The sequence below is a fragment of the Symphodus melops genome (genome assembly GCF_947650265.1).
Source record: "Symphodus melops genome assembly, chromosome: 4".
In the NCBI taxonomy this organism is placed as follows: Eukaryota; Metazoa; Chordata; class Actinopteri; order Labriformes; family Labridae; genus Symphodus; species Symphodus melops.
The window spans coordinates 3,374,321-3,395,473 of record NC_136694.1 but is presented as its reverse complement, the minus strand read 5'-3'; the positions used below and the strand labels follow the sequence as shown (position 1 = coordinate 3,395,473).

The 21,153-nt window shown below is 43.3% G+C and overlaps 1 protein-coding gene across 1 annotated transcript in view; it reads right to left on the bottom strand.

Moving 5' to 3' along the window:
- plxnb1b (plexin b1b) overlaps positions 1-15,696 on the bottom strand; it is a 103,640-nt gene extending 87,944 nt beyond the window's left edge. Inside the window, exon 1 of the mRNA XM_079342561.1 lies at positions 15,234-15,696. The gene's annotated coding sequence lies outside the window, so the exon portion shown is untranslated. The remainder of the gene's footprint in view (positions 1-15,233) is intronic.
- Positions 15,697-21,153: the final 5,457 nt, after the last annotated feature.

The following is a 21,153-nucleotide window of genomic DNA, read 5'->3' as shown; positions in this document are numbered from 1 at the left end:
GGAAAGGGTAAATAATTGATGTTTATCTGTTTGCGTTTGTGCACACACACACACTTCAGGCCACCCCAGTCAGAAAAGTCTTGACACGCCCCTGCCAACGTCCATGTGATAAGTTCAGCCCCCCCCCCCCCCCGTACAGAGTCTGTGGTCCTTCCTGGGTCTGAGACCGGCCTGTGGCTTCTTTCCCACATCTCTCTCTCGCCTCCTCGATTCCTGAGTCTCCTCACTGTCCTCATTGTGGACATAAAAGAGCAAAAAGAAATCTCTGAATAAACAGTGTCACTTTTATCCAAGAGTTTACAACGGCGGTGTCAACTTCTTATGTAAAAGTGTTTAAAACTATAAAATAAACCACAGTCTCTGTTTACCCTCCAAGCAAAAACCCAAAAAGACTCTTAGGAGCCCAGAATAAATGAGCAGCTGACTTCAACATAACCTCATTCTAATAAGAGTGCTGGTTTTGGAACGTGATAATTAACAATCAGGCCGAGCTGCTCCTGTGGAAACAATGCCTAATGTGTTTCTGTAAAACACAGCAATAATGGGAGAAGAGGAGGGGGTCGTTAGTGCAATAAAACTTTTACAGCTCCCTTCGCTGATCATCACTCCTGCTGAGAAACACATGTGGTAAACCACAAACATTTCACTGCCCTGCTCTTTGTCTGGATTCAGACAAACTTAATGAAGGTTACAAGTTTTTATGATTATTTTTTTTTCTCCCTCGTTTATTTCAGCCGATTGTAGCCGCGTTATTTATTATTTCACAGCAGCACCATGTGGTTGTTTTCCACTGTTGGCCCGAAGAAATACATTTATTACCTCTGCTGAGATCGATGAAACACTCCACACTACACTGTCGCCAAATGACTCTGTGTGTGTGTGTGCGTGTGTGTGTGTGTGTGTGTGTGTGTGTGTGTGTGTGTGTGTGTGTGTGTGTGTGTGTGTGTGTGTGTGTGTGTGTGTGTGTGTGTAGATAGTTTGCATATGATATTGCACTATGACTTATTATTTCAGTAGAGGGCTTTTTGTCCTCTTCAGCTGGTGAATGAATCTTTGCTAGCTGCAGTATAAACAAACATGTAACGCAACGACACATCTTCACACTCTCCTCCATCTTGGACCTTATAAATACAAACTGGTGCAATCAAACTGGCTTCCAGCGCAGGTTTAAGTGCATCAGACTGAAAATGTATCTAACATGATTTCAATGAAAGGCTTATTTTGTTGTTTTCGAGTGCAAACCTTTGTTTCCTAAAAAGCATTTACACAATGCTGATCATTCTAATGTTGTAAAGTCAATGAAGTATTCTTCATGCATTACATCTCCCAATCGATGGGCGACTTTTAAGCATGGATAGATTGACACCCTCTCACAGTTAATTTGCATTGAAACAGACTCCAATGGTGCCATCATGTCATTTCACTCACCTTGACATGAAACGTCCCCTGTCCAACTGGGTTCACACAGTGTTGAGCTGGTGTGAACAGGCAAAGAGAAACTGTTCATCTCTTCCAAATAAAAACCTTCCTCTGAACATTTTAACGACCTGAATAACGGCTCCTTTATTCCCCTGCAGGAGGCAGTGACACTATAAAACGCTAAATTTAACCGAACACCGCAGCGAGAATACAAAACGAAGTCAGCAGCATTTGACAACGCCCCATCATGAAGAGAAGGTGGGTGTCTCAGTATTCAGTTCTGAAAACAGCAACAGCACCATGTACCAGGAAGTAGGAGTGCAACGGGACCAGAATTTCGGTTCGGTACGGACCTTGGTTTTGAAGCTTCGGTATTTGGTACATTGAAAATTGTGAAAAAAGAAATAATAGTTCCAGTTATGTTAAAGTTTGCGTGGTGCCTCTTCAGCCAATGTGTTCCCCCACCACTCCAAGAGGAAGGCACCAAGTACTTGACTTATGATATTTACTAAACGTGTGCGTGTGCACTCACAAGCAGAAGCCACAGACTTTTGGGACTGGAGCTGCGACGTACACACAGGGGTGGCATGAAGTTTGAGTGCACACTCACAAAGAATCAGTTTTATTGACCTTTACCTCCACCGTTCACATGTCTGACATTACAGCATTTCAAATATTATTAACCTTATAAAGTCAATGCAACAGGAACAGAGACTATTGTTCTTTGTTCAGCGACTGCATTTTATAAATGTGGCGTAATCAACACTTTGGAAGCTTATTTCCATCAGAGCTTAAGTTTCACGTTGTAAGATCTGAGGACATTTCAACCGTTCACTGTGGACAAACTGGACAGGCAACTCACACATTTGGCTGCGTTCTTTGATTCATGGAATAAGCACATGCGTCTGTGCTGAACTGTCGGTGTTACGTGTATTTGAGAGGAGGGGTGATGCACGCTCACAAACCCCCCTCAGAGCGCTCCATAACCCCTGGAAACAGAGGCCTGGTTCATTTGCAGCCAGATTAAGGCTACTGAGGTGGAGCGGGTGGAAAAGATTATTCCTAGTAAGCAAGAAAAAAAAAGAAAAAAAAAGAAAAAAAAAAAACCTAAGCTCTCCATTAATAACATGAAGAGGGTGTTATTTATGAAAGCTGTCTAAAGGCTCTCTGCTGTTCACACAGAAGCCTTGTATGCTGTTCAATGGGCTTTTACATTAGAACCTAAACATCGACATACAGCAAATGATGTAGACTGCCGATGAGTCGTCGAATTTGGTTCAGGTTTTTTTCACCAGGATTACAGCATAGAAAATGAGGAATGCAACCAAAATTTCAGATCGGCTTAAGAAATGTGTAAATCCAAGCCTCTCAAATCCAGCGCAGTGAGGCTGACGGTGCCGCCTGTAAACTGTGTGCAACAGCGGCTCAGCTTACCAGCAAGTGGCAAAGGTTGCCAGGAAACTGTGTGCGCTCACAGGGCGTTCACATTCACACGTAGACGCACAAACACACACGAAGTCACACATTCAAACATTTCCACCAGTCTGAGAGGCTCTGTGCTGGTAAAAAAAAAAAAAAAAAAAAAAAAGGTACAAGGATTACTGAGCCCCGTGACCCCTGACCCCTGAGGGAGTTTGAACCAACAGGAAGTGTCATGGTAAGACAACACATGATGGGCAGGTTGTAAAAACACTGCTCCACTGGGGCAATATGTCTCCTGCCTCCGAATAACAAGTGACACTGACTGATGGTTTAACTTGAGTTTCACAATTTCACAGGTTTTTGGCTTCCTGAACTTGGCCACTTGCTTCTTTTTTATCACGTCAATTAACTGGCAATAATCTGGTAATACATTTGGAGAAATTACACATTGGCCAGGACTAACTTTCTTTTTTTCTTTAGTGCTCTTTTATGCACTGCAGGTTTGCACTGGGGGGGGAATGCAATTTCATCTGTGCTGTATGTTTAACATGTGGCATATTTGACAAATAAAGAACCTTGAACCTTGAACCTTGAAAATGGAAAATTCACAAAACATTAGAGATGCGCCAATTTTAAAGATCCGAGCCAATACTGTATTCAAAATACTTATTTAGAAGGAGGAGTACACACACACACACACACACACTGTATACATGAGCAGGACAAGAAAACTGCAGCAAAACACCCATTTAGCCGATTGTCAATTTCGCTTCTGTGTTTTTATTCATCACTTCTTCCTGCCTGTTTGATTAGAGATGTTTAGCCCTTAGTAAACAGTAAAAAGCTGACGGTCTCTCCCTGAGCATTATTTACGTCAGTATTACGATGTCCCGTCTTCAATAGGAAGTGATCCCACCTCTGTACCGCCATCGGAGGTAGAAACAGAGGCGATACAGGGGGAAGGGGGGATCGACAGAACCAGCAGGAGAGAGAGCGCAGCACTGTGTGTGAGTGAGTGTGAATGTCTAAGTGTGTGTTTTTGTAGAGTTCCTGCTGATGCTATAATGCACTGTGACAGAACGTGACACCCGTATTACGACCTCGCTGACTCACTATGAATGTGCAAAGGTGTCATGACAGTTGAGCATCTTTACGACGCTGTTGCAGATTCCTACTGGAGATAAAAAAGGACAATTCCTGTTAACAGATGTTGTCAATGAAAAGATGCTGCAAAGCTAAATTGCAGGAGTAAATCCTTTAAATGGTTGTTCCTTCTAATGTAAGTGGGAGAATTTGAAAGCCCCCTTTTTTTGCTTCTACTTTAAAGCATAAGCCCCTCTTATAGCAGACTGTTTCAGGACATGGTGTCCTTTCAGATGGGAACACTGATGTTCAGCTTGTGTACCTAAAGCTAGGTAAGGTGGTTTCATGCCTCCCTGGTTCATTCTTCTGTACCAGTGGAGTTCACCAGCAGCCGGCCAAGGTCCTGAACTTTTTATACGCCTCTCCAACATTCGTCTTTGGCTTTCCATAGCAACCCCTTTTTCCCAGACCAGGGTCCCTCCCCACTCAGCGTTTAAAGGGAGTTTAAGGGGGGGGGGGGGGGTTGTTGAGTCGATTTAGGGGGAGCTGTCTTGAGAAAAAGGGCGTTTCTGGGGAAACTGAGCGGCCCTCTAAGAGCTTTCATGGTCGCCACTTGGCAACAGTTGGCTGTCGGTATTTCAAAATGCTGATTTTCACGCTTGCCTGCGTGCCACGAAAAGACACACACACACACACACACACTCATGAAGAGCGGGGGGGGGGACTCAACTAGTGGCACCACAGCAGATGCCTCTTGTATTGTTGCCGCTGGAGTCAAAAGCTAATGCTAGCTGCCTGACGTCATGTAAATGATATTCGATTTCAAGCGCGCTTCGGGGTCCATTCATTTCAAACAGGAGTCAGGACCAAATGCCACCTGTTTGTCTGAAGCCATCCGATGCAAACGAACAATGCAGTAAAAGCAAAAGAGATTTCACACCAATTACCAACACATACAGCCGACCATAAATCTTAAAGTTGACACGTTAAAATGCTCCTAGAGGTTCTTGGCTTTCATAACTCCACCAAGTGTACTTTAAAAGGAGCGCGTTGCTTAAAGAAGCCCGACTGTAATCTGCCAGATGGTGGACACTCGTCTTCAGCCACACCTCCTCACCTGTCCTTTCTCTGAGGAGAAAGTCTTCAGTAAACACCAGCTGTTTTTTTCTAACTGACAGATAGGAGGAGGAGACACTCTCACATCCTATTCTCCCTTTCCTCCCCCCTCCCTCACTCCTCCAGCTATGCCTTCACCTCACACACACCCCCCCCCCCCCCCCCCCCCCCCCACTCCCTCCTTTTTCCCTCACAATTCCCCCTGCTTTGGCTCGTTTGGCCGGTCCTTTCAGCCTCCTCCTCAACAAAAGAAACAAATGGAGGCAGGGCAACTTTCCCTCTCTAACCCCCTCCTGCAGAGAAGAGAAGCACAGGGTAGAAAACTGACACACCACCCCCTTTTAAATCTCAAAGGCCTTGCATAGAAAAAAAAGTGTCTGCAAGCAAGAAACGCATGCAAACTACATGCATAAAGATGTTTTTCTTCTGTCGAGTATGCACATCAGTGCACAGGTGCAAACAAAACCAAAAAATGCAAACCCCTGTTTATTTGGTCTACTGTAAGCTGTTTACACATTCTGGATCAGTTTTCAAGGGCTAAAGCATGAACAGCCCAGCCCTGAGTGAATTTTAAAAAGTGAAGGCTGTTACACCACGTTTGGGGTTTTAGACCTTGAGAGCGAGGCTGCTAGTGAGGGGTGGAACCATGTTGGCAGCTTTTCACATGTAACCATTTTCCAGTGTGGTGCTGTGACACTGTGCTTTTCCACTGTTGGAAACAAATAACACGCAGCATAACATGTAGCCATCGGCTAAATCTCTGCCCTCCAGTAGAGGTTCATTTGAGCAGAGAATGATAAACTTCATGGAATTTCCACAGTCTTTACGCTGGCCTCACATCAGTGATTTAGGGTGCACTCACACGAGGCGATCTGTACCGCGCCTTGAGCCTAGTTTGTGCTTCGGACCCTACGCCGTTGCCCTACGTGCACCTCAAAAAAATCCTGACTACGCGTCACATCAACAGGAACCACAAGGACTGTGATTGTTCCCCTTAGAAAGTAGTTTCTTCCAAGTCACAACGATCGCAACGAGAATAAATCGAAAAGGTCAGAAAATACAACCATCTCCACACTTCACCATCAAAACACCTAAAAGACTGCCAAGTGGCGAATAATTCCTGGAGGGAAATATTTAAAAAAAACACAGGGTTGGAGGTCGCCGAATGCATAAAGAGCTGGAAGAACCACACAACGACACAGCCACACTCCCCGAGCGGCTTGGCGGTGAATTTCAGTGCAACGCGTTCTCTTGACGCAGAAGGACGGCGACGCAGAAGCTTAAACTAGGCTAAAGAATGCCTCACCCTCAAAGTCCAGTTCGTTTGACTCGTCTCCGATCTGATCTCAAGTATGATACACCTCATTACGCTCCGGGACAACGAGCCCATGTGAGTGTGCACGGAGAGTCTTGGTAGCTGTTTTGTTAATTTTGTCTATTTCTACTCTGCCACACTCTCCAACGGACAAAGAAAGGACACAGCATTGCTGCATCTGTATCACCCAGCAGAGATCCCACTGCGGCTGTAAGGCTCTGTCATTACACCTACGACCCTGACAGGTCTAAAAAACAAACCAAAGACTGTAGAAAACATGCACGTCGTCTCTGGTAACGTTACGCTTTGGTTACTAAAGGGGACATTTGAAGCCCCACGATGGCGACGACCACGGCTAAATGTGTCTGAACCTAACTTTCAGTCAACCCATTAACAGGCAAAGAGAGTAGACGGGCTGTTAGCCTCCTGGCAAACGGCTACAAAGCACCGGCCTGCGGTCATATTAGTCACTCTTCTAATTACACCTCTTATTCCTCATAAAAATCTAAACAAATCAGTTTAACAATCTCCCCCCACCCGTACAGTGTATGCAGATAATGACATGAACTATTCAGAGCAAAAGTTTAGCATTGCTGGATTTATGAGCTAGCCTTAAGTGGACGCCCGAGGACCTGTGGTTTGTTTTTTAGTTTTTTTTGCACTTCAGTATCGGCTTCATTTTTCAACACAGGAGGTAGCTCTCTTGTCTAACACGCACTGTTCCTCTCTGCCAGCCGGTTACAAAGACGGCTTTTCATCTGTGCGGGGACTTTACCCCAGCGTCCTAACTTCATACCAGATACAAAGACGGGCGCAACGTTTACAGTCCGGTCTTTAAAAAAAACCTGGATGAAAGCAGCTCGTACTCATTTAAAAAGGAGAATACTTGGTCCAACAAAAATGTTCACGTCATCGTCAGTATTTAGAGGAAGAGGCCATTCAGAGGCAGCTCTGTGACTGTGGAATAACAAGCTTCTCAGGGTGTGGTACTGACAGGAAGCACCGGCACAGAAAGAAGGATCACAATATGCCCATCTCATCGAGACAATTTCAAATCATTGCTTTCATGGACGTGTTGTTTGCAGGATTGGAGCAGGAGTGTGTGGTGCCCCTCCGCAGAAGCAGGAAGCAGAACTTCCGTGTGTGAAGAGAGAGTTTAAACGCAAATAAGTTTGAAAAAAAAAAAAAAAGGTCAAGTTTAAATTAAATATGTTGCCTCGTTCGGTTTCCACAGCTCTGAGTCACAGAGAGAAAAAAAAAAAAAAAAACAGATTTGGGCCACATTTGCCTCGTCGACTTAATGTCGCCTTGGGGGCCACGTTCTTATTTACATCTTTTTTTATTTCATTTTGGATTCTTTTATGACAGTTTCTCGTAACACTGATGCCTCATTGAAATTTGTTTCAATGAAGAAAAAAAAAAATCTCTCTCTGCCAAATTTGGCAAACGTATTAAAATCCTTGTGAGCAATATTCAGCCCAGCACAGCAGTTTCAGAGCTTCCACTCATAAAAAAATTATAAACGTAAGCCTTTCATCTAATCCGCTCTGTCTGCATGTATCTCGGCTTAAAATAAGGGTCTATTAGGATCGGATAGTCAGGCAGCAGGCTATGCTTGAAGACTGAAAGAAGAAGGCGATCTCGGGTGAAGGATAGATTTATTCACGCCTTTAAGGGAGAGGATCTCCGAAATACAAAAGATGAACAGTATGTGGTTGTTTTTCGTGCGCTCACATACCCTCCACCCTCGCCTTCCCCAGGTGGAGTCGTCATCGAGAGTGCAGTGACAAAGCCCTTCTCATCCATGTCACCTTATCTCACCAGCCGGGCCTCTTTCTCTGAGGGCCTTTTTCTTTTTTCACAAACGGCTGCTTCAGCTCCACTGATGGGGAGTCATATGAAGCAGGGGGATATGAATGAATACAAGCACCAGGGAATACTGAGAAAATGAGAGCTGGGGAAAGTGTCACATGTTGTTGAGGTGGAGGTGGAAGCGATGGATTGTGGAAGGAAGTATAAGGGTGGGTTTGCTCAAGTCGAGTCAGATTCATGAGGCTCCAGGCAGCATGTGTTAAAGAGAACAAAAAGACACAGAACAGATGGGGTTAACTCCCTCTAGTAACAACATGTAATGAAGTGAGAGGAGACATTGTCTCAAAAGACTTTTCCCCCCGATCTCAATTCCCATCTCAAAACTTTACTCGCTAATCTTCGACATGTTTCACACAGTGAAGAGACACGCCCTTCTGTGCATGAATCAGTATTAAGAAATGCTCACCGATTCATAATGTCCTTTAGCTTCAAGGGCCCAAAACAGTCCAAAGGAACGAGTGGCCGACAGCGACATGCAGACGGTTAGTATTTACTACACTACCACACATCTGTGCTGCCACATGTTTGGCAGTGCATACACTCTGTTTATGCATCCATAAATTGAGGGTTACACACAGACAATCTGCATGCAATGAGATGGTTTTTTGGTGGCTCTGGTTTCGGAAGTATATTTCAAATCCTCCATTGACATTTCACAAAATCTTCATATTTATGGAGTGAAGCCAGGAACAAAGACAATCAGTCAGCGACCTCAACACTCGTGACTATTTGATTCTGCAAATGAATGGTACTTAAAAAAAAAGGTACAAGACTGTGTACACATTTTTTCCCGAGTCAAAGAACTACCCATCCCACAATCCATTGCCAACGATACAACTTCTTAAAAAGGAACGTGAGTGGTCGTTATCTTGTTTTACTATCCTGTCGTTTGTGTTTTTTGAATACATAAATAACATTCACTGCAGCATAACAAGACTATTAGTACGACTTTTGTTAGCTAACTAACGAGCTAGCCTACTACAGATTTGGCGCAGAAAATTTCCCATGGAAACGGCCAGCTCCACCAATCAGAGACGTCAAGCTTAAATACTTTTATCTGTGTTCACGCTCCCAACTCTAACACCTTTATCTGAACACACTTTACTCCCCGCTGTTATCGGACAGAGACTCAGCACACGCCAAATAAGCTACTCAAGTACTTTTTTCAGAAACCAACAAAACATCAGAGTAGTTCAACGTGTGATTGTAGAAACTGATTGATGAAATACAACCTCGGATACTTTCATAAACCTGAATCTGAAATGTGAAGTTCTTGAACAGTTTTCTGTCGTCCAGTTCAAGACGCTGAATGAGCGTGTGTTAACCATTAATCATGTGTGCTGCTACAACACTGACCTTAAGCAAACACACAAGCTGCATTCATCACACACACACACACACACACACGAGTTAATAATTCACACTCTTACAGAGCCCTTCACTCGCTGCTTCAAAGGGATTTCAACACTCAAATCTATTATACAATCCTCAGCACTTCCATGTATCTGGGTCCTCATTAACATATCTGAATAATGAACTGGCTTCCATGTCTAATTAAATCCTCAGAGAGTCCTGAGGAGTGTTACTGCAGATCTTTATATCAAAGAGAAATCAAGACTTTGCTGATTCAGATAATGGACATGGAGCTACATCCTGTCGAGCTCCAGGCTAAGTGTTGTAATGTTCACCGTGAGCAACATGCACGGAGATGTGAGCGAGTCCAAATGTGACGAGCAATAAACAGAGGAGGAGTTTGAATCTCAGGGCACAGCAGCTCCCCTCGTGCAGACGGGAGGAAATCATCATCAATTCATGCTGCTGTGACTTTAAGGGATCTCTTTAAATCAGCCTGAAACTCTCCCTCCATGTGCAAAAAAACCCGAAATAATCAACCCCATTGTGTTTTCTTTCACTTTTATCTCCATGTTTGCATGAACAAATGTGCATAATCACAATATGAATATGCAAATGTAACAATGCCACAGTGCAAAAACAAACACACCAACTTCATTTATTGATGCATTCAAACATCTTTTAATAATTTCCCTTCTGCACTGTCACTTTGAGATATACTCAGTGAGCCGTCTCGGATGAGGCTATATTTATTGTCTGCTATCTTGAAGTGCCCTACAGGGTGGTGGTGGTATCTGGAGGAGGGGGGGGGGGCTCGTATCAGATTCCTTGGCCGTCTCTTATCCCTCCGCTCGGGGTTTGCACCACCAGCATATTGTTCCTAATCTTGGTGCATCTGTTGGCTTACAAAGCCCTATTAAACAGCCAGACCACTCTGATAAGGTTACTGACTTAATGCTCAGCGACATAATTAAATTGAGTATTTAATCTGGCCATGGGAGCCAAAGAGCTCCAGACCCCTGCTGGGCAATCTGAGTGCTCACATGTTGACTCTCCGCTGCACTTCCACAACAACTCTGATCCCATTCTGGGAGGACTGAGCTCATCGACAGGCAACATGAAAATGGGTGCAGGGAACACCCACCCCAAGGATCTCTCTTTGGGCTAATCTCTGGTCCAAATAACTCCATTAGGAAAGTAGAGTGAATTGGGAGTGTAAGATTTTAAAACATAAAGGCTGGAGTGTACTCTTAAAGTGGATAAAACTATACTCAAACAAATTAAAGGAAGACATCTAAATGTTTTTGGACTAAATTGAGCTTGCCAAAATATGAGGGATTTTTTTTTTATGTAAGACGAGAGACAATCGTAATCCTTAAAGATCTACTGTCAACATTCAGAAAACTCACTTAGTGATTGACCAAATGTGCCATTATGAGAAACAAGCATCCTGCCATTCAGCCTGAGAAGTGTCCTCTTTACAAAGTGTCTCACGCGAGGTCCCGTACTCTGCTTAAGCTCCCAGTTCCCCCGCTGGCCTGCACTCACCCTGCTCCAGGACTAACCGGGCCTGGTTACCTCGTACACAACGTTATACAACACATGCATAGCTTAGCGCGGTCATGAAGCCTGCTTTGTTTTCAACACAGGCGGACACAAGAAATGAAAGGGCCGCCCGGTCGATTCGCGTCCACACACTGAAGAACAAAGAACATGACAGCTACTTTACTGACTTTGTGATTTTGAGTCATTTTAGTCAGATACAGCCAGAACACTACAGGATGCGTCGATATAAAGCGGTGCTTTTTCACAAACTGTTCTGTGCCGAAGCTCACCTCTAGCAAGCATGCCATGGCCAAGGAAGTGTACGAGCAGAGCACTGATCAGTCAAACGAGCTGGACTTTGGGGGTATGCATTCGTATAGCTACAACTGTCCACACTGGAAGGTAGAGCGAAAGTCTTCAACGACAGCAGACAGGGACCACTTTCAGACAAGCTAGCATACCTGTCCATATCTGTCCCGTCAAAAGTATTCCTGGTGTTTTACAGAAAGTGACAGAAATGGTTGAGTGATAAATGACAAAAACTAATCCCATACCTTTAAACTCCACAACACACCTGGTCATAACTGGGTTAAGTAGACATGCCTGTCAAGTTTGTTTCTCCCTCAGGCTTGGAAACGAGCAACGGTCTTGAAGGGGTGATGTGACGAAGGCCACAAGTCGAAACACGCCGCTCTTATTAAGTTAATAAAGTTGATATTCACACTACGAGTGTTGTTGGAGTTTTGTGACTTCAAGTCTTTCACTCTACATGCACCTGTGTAGCCTTCATACTGTGCATTCATTCAGAGAACTAAATGTGCAACGTTAGTCTGCCACGCTGCATCTGATCTAACTCCAGTTTTCTCTTGACCACGATAAGGTCGTATGGTGTTGGCGTACAGATGTGGACAGCCACCCTTCCTGGTTTAAATGCCCCGGACTCTTTCTGGCTGATAGAGGCTGAACTTTTTGTCTGTGAAGTTTGGTTGGCAGCAGGGTCACAGTGAGGCTTTTCACACCACATGCTGCCTGCAGATCCCCAGAACAAGAGCAGTCGACACCCCACCCCCGCTTCACCTTTTGGCCTTTGGCACCTTGACTGGGACAGAATTTGTAAAGTGAATGTTGTTTATTGGAGAGGCACTTAACCACCTCTGCTGTCTGTTAAACGTTGCTCACTGTGATGTTGACGCTAAACTATAAAATCATGTTAATCCCAGTGTTTAAGTCTGATGAGATCAAAATGCAGAAAACAAAACAAAGTGATTCCAGGATGTCGAATGAAGTTTGACTAACTTTATTTAGAAGAACTTTTAACCATGCGGCTCGACAACTATTCTTCACCTTCTTCTCTTTAAAGACCAGGAGCAAACATCGCAGTGTTTGTTGCAATCTTTCTAAACTGAGATGATTAAAAAAAACAAAAAGGCCTTTTCATTGATCTGGCACACTTTTAAAATTGCATTTTCCCCCCTTATTCTCAGGTCACTGCAGGTCAAACCTTTAAAGGGAAAATGAGCACAACATAATGACGACATTTATACACAAGGCCAAAGGTCATTTAACAAGTCCAGACAGCTGCGGGTGCTGCTGTGTGACTTTATCCAGGTACAAGTATGAAAACACTCCAGGCCTGCCACGACTGATGATAAACAATGTTTCACTTCAGGGCCAAAGAAAACATCTACTGCACTCGAGTCTCAGACACGCCACTTCAACACGTCTTCTATTTCTGTCAAACTGAACCACGGCACAGTCAGTCTTGTCTGTCCCTCTCTGTCGACTTTATAAAGCTGGATGATGGATTTCGTGTTTCATTAAAAAGGAAAAGGAGTTTCCGACTGCGCACAGATCATCACGGGAGCAGCACCCTCGAGAACGACAAGGCACAACGTCTGGGCGCATCCCAGATTTCCTAAAGCGACCAAAAATCCACAATAAATGAGCAATCATCATCATCATCATCATCGTCATCCGGAGGGTATGCACCATCTCATTTCCTGGCTTATGCTAAGCCATCAATTATGTTATGAGGCAATTGGAGCAGATGGACACGACTTAAGAAGGCACCAGACTGTGAGAGGAGATCAACACCCCTGGGACACACAAACACACTCTCACTGGCCGCCCATCGGAGGAACCGTCGGCTCGGACACTTGTAACCGAGCGGATGGTGATTTGCACAAGATGAGGCTCCGTGTTCAGGAAGATCTGCATCTGACCTTTAATCAATCACAGGGTCATTATCAGCCACAGCAAGACTCTGTGTGATGACTGCTTACATTCACTGACACTTTGACTAGTGTGCCATTTCTCACGGGACACTGTGATTATTAATTAAAGCTCTCCCAGATGATTAATCAGAGTGGGTTATAAACCTGTACTCAGCTCAGGTGAACCTGTGGGGGTTCAATTAATCGATCCCAATTTGATCCTCAACTGATCCTGTGTGTCAGCACGTCTTTAAACAAACCATCAGTCAGGCTGAGACGTCAGAAACAACCCTGACACATGACCCACTGCACCATTACAAACTAATAAAAGGTCAATAATGATGTGAAGTACTGTAGTCATCAGCATGCACACATCAATGTCAAAGATTTTTTTTTCTTCAAGGTTCTTTATTTGTCAAATATGCTCCATGTTAAACATACAGCACAGATGAAATTGCAATCCCCCCAACCCGCAGTGCATAAAAGAGCACTAAGAAAAAGTAGCAATAAAAAAACAATACTATAAAACAAATAACTTAACTAAAGACTTTTGGGACAACAAATAACGAACGACAGACAATCGACAGACAAGGGCACTTGTGAGTATTTCACCATGGAGGTAGTATGTGGATAAATTAAAGTATTAACAACATAAACAGAGTGCAGATTAAGTTAAAAAGTGAGGTAGTGCGTTGTAGAGTAGCAATCAGTGCAAATAGTGCAGATAGTGCAAAGAGATGAGTCTTATAATGCTGAATGCATACTGTCAAACACACCTGTATCATCCTGTTACCTTTAAATATTCTTACTTCCTCATGACACATATTATTCACCAAGCTCTCACTGCACTGTCTGTCCGTCTTATTGGACCCGAAAGGAAAAGTGAAGCCTGAAGATTTCCCGGGATTGGAGTTGTTTTGTGGTCACTTCATCGGCACGCTGTTCTGAGTGACTTTATTCTTCCATCTTTACATCCAGTTTTATGTTCTTCAATGAATATGACATTAACACTGTGTGTCCACTCGTGTCCAAATACCACAAGAGCTGAAAAGCTTACTTGTAGGTTCAACAACATAAAGCTGGATTCTGTTGTTTTTAGCTAACTCTCCAGTAAATGCAAAAGGAAGCCATCAACATGAACTATTTGACTTCTGTTGTAATTGGACACATAAATAATACAGAAATAGATCATAGATAGTGAATGCACCTGTTAAAACGTCACAATCCTTATTTTAAATAAAACACAATCAAGTTAGGAGGATGTTCAACCAAAGTTGTTTTTTTGATCTGGAGAAAATGTAAGGTTTTCAAAAAAATGATCTGCTGAATTAGGAATGCAGCAGAGTAAATGGACTTGGGGAAGCAGGGACGAGTTTGGAGTCTGTTGTTGTTTCAGCCTCTGTTTAGAACAACTGAAGATGTTGAGATTGTGTCAGCCCGCGGCAGTGTAAACGATTGGTCAAGGTCACTTCGGTATTTAAAAAAAAAAAAAAAAAAACAGCGTGAAATTGTGTTCACACCTCAAACATAATGAACACTAGTTCTAGCCTGGAGCGACGACGCGTCGAGGAGCTGAACTGGGTGAGTTGGCTGACTTGCGTAAAGCGCGCTGCGCTGATTAACTCACAGTGCTTTAAAGAGTCATTAGGGGGGAAATCAGGGACAACCAAAAAAAAAAAGTTGGAAAGTGTTTAAATTCGCCCAGACAGATTTTGATACAGAAAAGTTGCTTATTTAACAACAAGTGCTCATTGCTTATACAGAGGGTGAAACTCGAGGTCATTCATTGACAAACGCACGCAGCTGAAAATAGCTTTTAAACTGATAAATAAAAAACAAAAGTAGTGACTGTTCAGTGAAGCGGAGTGGATTAAACAGCCCAGTTTGTAACTCACCTTGCTCTGAGAACAACTCTTCAGTCACTTGCTTCAAACGCGGGTTTTACTCCTCGGGAAACAGACAAGCAAAACTACATTGACCGTTTTCATGAAAGGTATCCAATCAGTCCCTAACCGGTGCTTCTTTTTTTCTTTTTTTTCTTGGTGCACACAAAATAAGCCGGGAGCGATAACGTTGTTTTTCGAGCTTACGAGATCACAAATTCCAACGCCATTCAGTCCAGACTTGCAGATTTTCCTCTCAGGCATCCAACTTTGCCTGCTTTTTACGCACCTTTCTGCAGAAAGAGAAAATCAGTGCAGTACCTCCGTGCTGTAAAAAGTCCCGCTTTAGTTTTGTTTGCTGTCCTCTGCTCGGTTTAGCCCAGCAGGTTTCTCCCCCCACATGTAGCCGGTAAGTGGTGGTGGCAATGATTTGGGGCTTTCAGCGGCCAGCTCTCCACAGGCGTAAAAAGGGGGTTTGGCAAAGGGGGATATAGCATGCTGCGTTCACGGACACCTCGTTTTTTTGGTGTTCTTGTACAATCAAGCTGCAGAATTTCTCACTGTTTTATAGTTATGTCCATGTGAACCTTTGCATCACGAAACATCAGGAAAGTCTGATTTTTTTTTCAGCTTTGTCAATGGATAAATGCAAAATGTTGAAACATTTGTACCAAAATAAAGTTTCATCTCGACTTAAGTTTTAAGAAATAAAAGCACCTCTAGATGTTTGACAATAATAACAACAATACAGCAACAATTAAAATGTACACTGATTGACAGTAAGTTCACACACTGTAGTGCAAAATGGACCCTGTCATTTCTTTATTAACACACTTTGGATAGCCTAGCGGTTAAATCACACAACCCGTGTACACGTCCCGTCTCTCTTCAGCTGCCCAGAATCAGAACCAGCTTCACTGGCCAGGTATGCTTAGACACACGTGGGATTTTACTTTGGTAAATTGTGCTCTCTTTGTACGAGGTAAAACTTAAAATATGATGAATAAAAAGACAAAAATCAACAAATAAAGGCTTTTATGTAGAAGACTAAAGAAGATAATAGTGCAGTATTACATTATAGACTGTGCGTAGATGATCATTTAAATGAAATCATTTACATATTTACATTCACAGTGACAGTTTAGTTTGAGAGTTGTTTCACAGAGACAGGTCTGACACTCGGTGACTGTTTAGCGTTCATCAGAGTGACAGCCTGGGGGAAGAAACTCTTCTGTGTTGGGTTGTTTTGACGTCCAGTGATCTGTGACGCTGAGTTTGAGGAGTCTGCAGTGAGGCTCCAATCCAATAAAAGCAACAAATGGCTCCAGAAATATCTTTAAAAAACATTTAAGATGTAGAATTTAAATATATGAATTTGCACAGCAATGTGCTAGTATGTTCATGAAATATTTCCCGTAGTACGTGAAGGCACCACAGCCCATTGAAAATGACTGGTGCATGGCAGACCCCTTCTGGCCGACTGGAGGACTGCACTCTGTAGAGCTGTCATCTTTTCGTCACCCTGAGGCTTTGTTCATTTAACGCATCATGCAACAGTGTAGATGCATTTCTGGAAGTATATGTTGAAGTCTGCTTCCTTCTCCACTGTGGATGCATTTTCAAACTTAAAAAAAAAGTACTTTTGTGTTTCTGCTAATACAAGGAAATGAAGAGGTGAATGTTTATGAAGATTGTTTGCATCAGCCTGAAGCTATAATGAAGATATAGAAACTCATTTAGTTAAGCATTGAGCTGGGATGGCTTTAATGTGAGTTATATACATATTTCCTATGTTCGCTGATGTTGTTGAGTTTTAATCTGCCCCTCCGTTTACAGAGGGTGTGTCATGACCGGAGACATCCCGTGCATGTCAATGGAGACCACACAGAAATCACAAAACCCTTACAGGACTCTCTCTCTCTCTCTCTCTCTCTCTCTCTCTCTCTCTCTCTCTCTCTCCCCTCCTCTGAAAAGACGCCTTTTATCCCCTCTCTTTTAATTCTTCTGTAATGAAGCTAAACTGAAGCTGGATAAGTCACACTCACTTCAAAGATCACTCAGCCCCACCCGCCAGTTCCACTCTTTTAATCCCCCCCCCCCCCCCCCCCCCCCCCAGTTCAAGGACAAGACAACAAAAGAGGGATCTGCTCTGCTCTATGTTTGCACAGTTGCTGCATGTTTGAATAAAAACATCCGAAAATACTGTAATGAAGCAAAAACATGTGATCAAATATACAATCGAGCTGTACATATATTTCATGAATGATTTAACCCGAGTGAATATGGGTACATGCTGGCTCAAGCTCAAGTTGGGTTCCTTCTGTATTCAAATCATAACAGACTCAGTAGTATGTTTATGCAAAGTTTTTGCATCAAAAGCAGAATGAAGATATAAATGTCGATCAAACAGCAACTTATATACAAAAGAATAAAACGTAAATAAGAAATATGAGATCAGATATAGGCAATGAAAATTACAATGGGCTTTAATGAAAGGTCTTGTTGAGCATGTGTGTGAATGATAAGGGTTGAAGGAGTGTGAAACACTAACGACTCCAGTTCATCGTCCATTAATGGAACAAATAAAACAGCTTTATCGTAAATGAATCAAGTCCTTGTGACGTTGGGTGGCAGGGTTAGGTTGTTATTGATTTGGCCCCGAGTAGAGGGGAAAAAAAACTCTTCTAATGTACAATAAAAACTCATTGTCAACATTTAGATTCTGAATGGCAAATACTTGACTCTTTGTGATTTCATTGAGCAAAGATTCCCACAATCCTCTGCACAGCACAGAGAAGCTTGAAGATCAAAACCGCCAGATATATTTGTGTATCTATGAGGTTCCCACATGTGCATGCACAGAAATGTGTTGTTGGTTTTGCAAAAGCTGTTTCTTCAGCAGTGTTTTTCTCTGAATGCTTTAAACAATCAGTGCTTAGTTCTGATCAATCATCTCATAATAATGTTATTTAAACACTGTGAAGGACAAAGCAGACGATTCAGATCCTTTTCATGCGTACTGCCTCGTGATATTGACACAGCAGGTAAAGGCTTTAATGTAAGACATCTGCTTCAGAGCTGCTTGTTAAAATGATAAATAACCATCTCACACACACACACACACGAAATGATGCCACCAAACTATAACAACAGGTAATTTGGTAAAGGGGAGCTGGCAGCACAGTGATTCGTGTATGGAGGCTGTAGTCCTCCAAGCGGGCGGCCCGGGTTCAAGTCCCGCCTGGGGCTCCTCTCGTTTATGTCATGCTCCATTCCCTCGCTTCCCGATTTCTGACTCTGTCCACTGTCCTATCTCCCTAACAAAGGCAGAAAAAATCAAACGCATAAATGAGTTTAATAATGACAAACATCACGTTGTGATCGTCAACACTTAAAGCCACTTATGGCACGCTTCATACAACACACCAAACTGGGGTAATAGACTTTTCCAAAAGTTAACGTCCGACCCAGGAAAAAGAGTGTGAGGCTGTTTGTGTGGATTTGTGTTTATGTTTCTCAGCACAGACCTGCATTCATACCAACGCCAGAGGAAAGGGAGTCTGAGAAGTTACAAGAAGTTGTAGTGTGAATGAGCGTGTCTGTCTGTCAGCAGCAACACACTGTATTCATGTCCCTGTGAAAAACACTGCGCCATTCATCGCCAAAGTTACCCACACACACACACACACACACACACACACACACACACACACACACACACACACACACACACACACACACACACACACACACACAGAGGACTCCCATTACTTCTGAGAACCAACTTGTCTTAAGAGAGGAGCTGGGCTGGGCTGGGCTGGGATGGGATGGGGGATTAGGGGGATGCAGGATGGGAGTTTGACTGGTGGGCGATGGATGGCTGGGGGAGGTGTGGGTGAGATTGGGTCAGAGGGCAACCCCCCTCCCTCGCAATATGCTAATTATCACATAGACTCTGATTACAGCTCTAATTCATGGACGATCTATGTGGGAAACTTCAAATCAATAACCTGATATTTAATTCTTCAAGTTTCGTCAGATATATGTCATTAAAATTAAAATAAAAGTGCTAATCCTCTCTGTAGGGGAGTAAAGGATTCAAGGGACACAGAAACCTGCCATGATGGAGGATATTATTTGTCAGAGGATTATTATATCAGGCAGATGTCAATCAACAAAGAGAAAGTACCAGAAGTACAATGCACTGTATTATTATTTTTTTCATTCGGACAGTTTTACTTCTTTGAAGAGTTTAATTGAAGGTTTTCTTAAAACTTGCAGAGGCTACAGTTGAAGTGATTTCAAGTTACCAACCCCACAACTAGATGTAATGCCCTCTGCCTCGCCAGCAGCCCCCCCCTGTCTGTGTGTGTGTGTGTGTGTGTGTGCTTGATTACAGAAGTGGGATCAGATGTGGTTTAGCTGGAGTTTAGCTGCAGCTGCAAACCACAATCAGCTCTGCTACAAGTTGGGCTTCTCCTCCACCACATGACTAGATTGCAGACTAAATTGTTTCCTCACAATGCTTGGCACCAACATCTGCTTCCATTCTTCTCTTTCTTTTGGGTTTCAGCTTCATAGACGCATGCACCTCACACACACTCGCTGGCCTTCCTCTGGCTCGTTCCCCAGCCCACAGCTCAGCACCTGTTTTCTCCTTACCGAGAGGCTCATCTGTCCATTTCAACTTATATTAACATTGCACTTACATCCCTCCTCAGTCTATTGAGTGCCTTGGCTCTGAAAAAAACGAGTCCCTAACACGATCAAAACCCACAGCAGTTCTTCAAATAGATGAAAACACTGGCTACCTTTATGTGCACAATTTCTTCAATCTGATTAAAATCATTCCGATTTGGGATTCTGATCACACTGTTTACATGGACGCTAAATAACATGATCAGATTATGCCGTGCGTGTTCATGCATTGGCATTTAATCCGAATAAAACCCTTGTGACTCACGCAGACCGGTCTCACCTAATGGTGTAACGTCAGAAGAAGCAGCATCTTTTCAGCCTGTGTTTGTGAACAATCATCACAAGTGACCTGCTACTCTGCTCTGTTTTGCACCCTGAAAACGGGAGATACATTTCCTCATTGTTAATAAACTAATGTAAACTTAACTTGCTATTGGTCATGTTCTAAATTCTTTAACTGTTGTGATACACTGGTGTATAATATTTGAACCTAAACGCACGACTCAGAGACGGGGTTTCTGATGAACAGTGTTCTTTAATGAACAGTACGTAAAAGTAGGTAATGAGGGAGGTGAAAGTGACTCCGTGTCCGTGCTCCCCGTGAGCAGTGAGGTGATCCCAGTGAAGATTCTGAATGTCATGGCTGGACACAGAAAACCCAAAAGCACAATTCAAGTTGACAGGCACTTTCAAAATCTGTTCATTCAGTCGTGGGTCAGTACACAAAATCCAAAAATCCAGGCAACAGTATCCAAATCGGCAGGCACAAACCGAGGTCAGGCTTGACAAAAGAATGCTGGAACGCTGATACAAGGAACAAGACGAACTGGCACTGAGTGATGGGAATGCAGAGTCTATATACTGAAAGGGGGGTGGAGTTAACAAGACACAGGTGAGACACATCAGGTAATCAGCAGAGTATCAGAGTCAAACACAAGACATGAAACATGAGGGTCAACAGAAATAAACAGAAAACTGAACCCGGGGATGTGACACTGAAGTCCAACACGTGTGAAGAGAGTGCAGGGTAACAGAGCCCATCAGAGGACACACTGAACATATATGATGCATTGTGCACCCAATCTGGAAAGTAAACCAGAGTTTGGAGGAAGTGAATGAACAGGTCATGTTTACGTGACAGTTAAGTTCGTGAGTGTTTTTGTGTTTCCGGATGGATCTCCATCTACCTCATCTGCTCCAGCATCCACAGCAGGCAGAGGCCTTTGAAAATGTT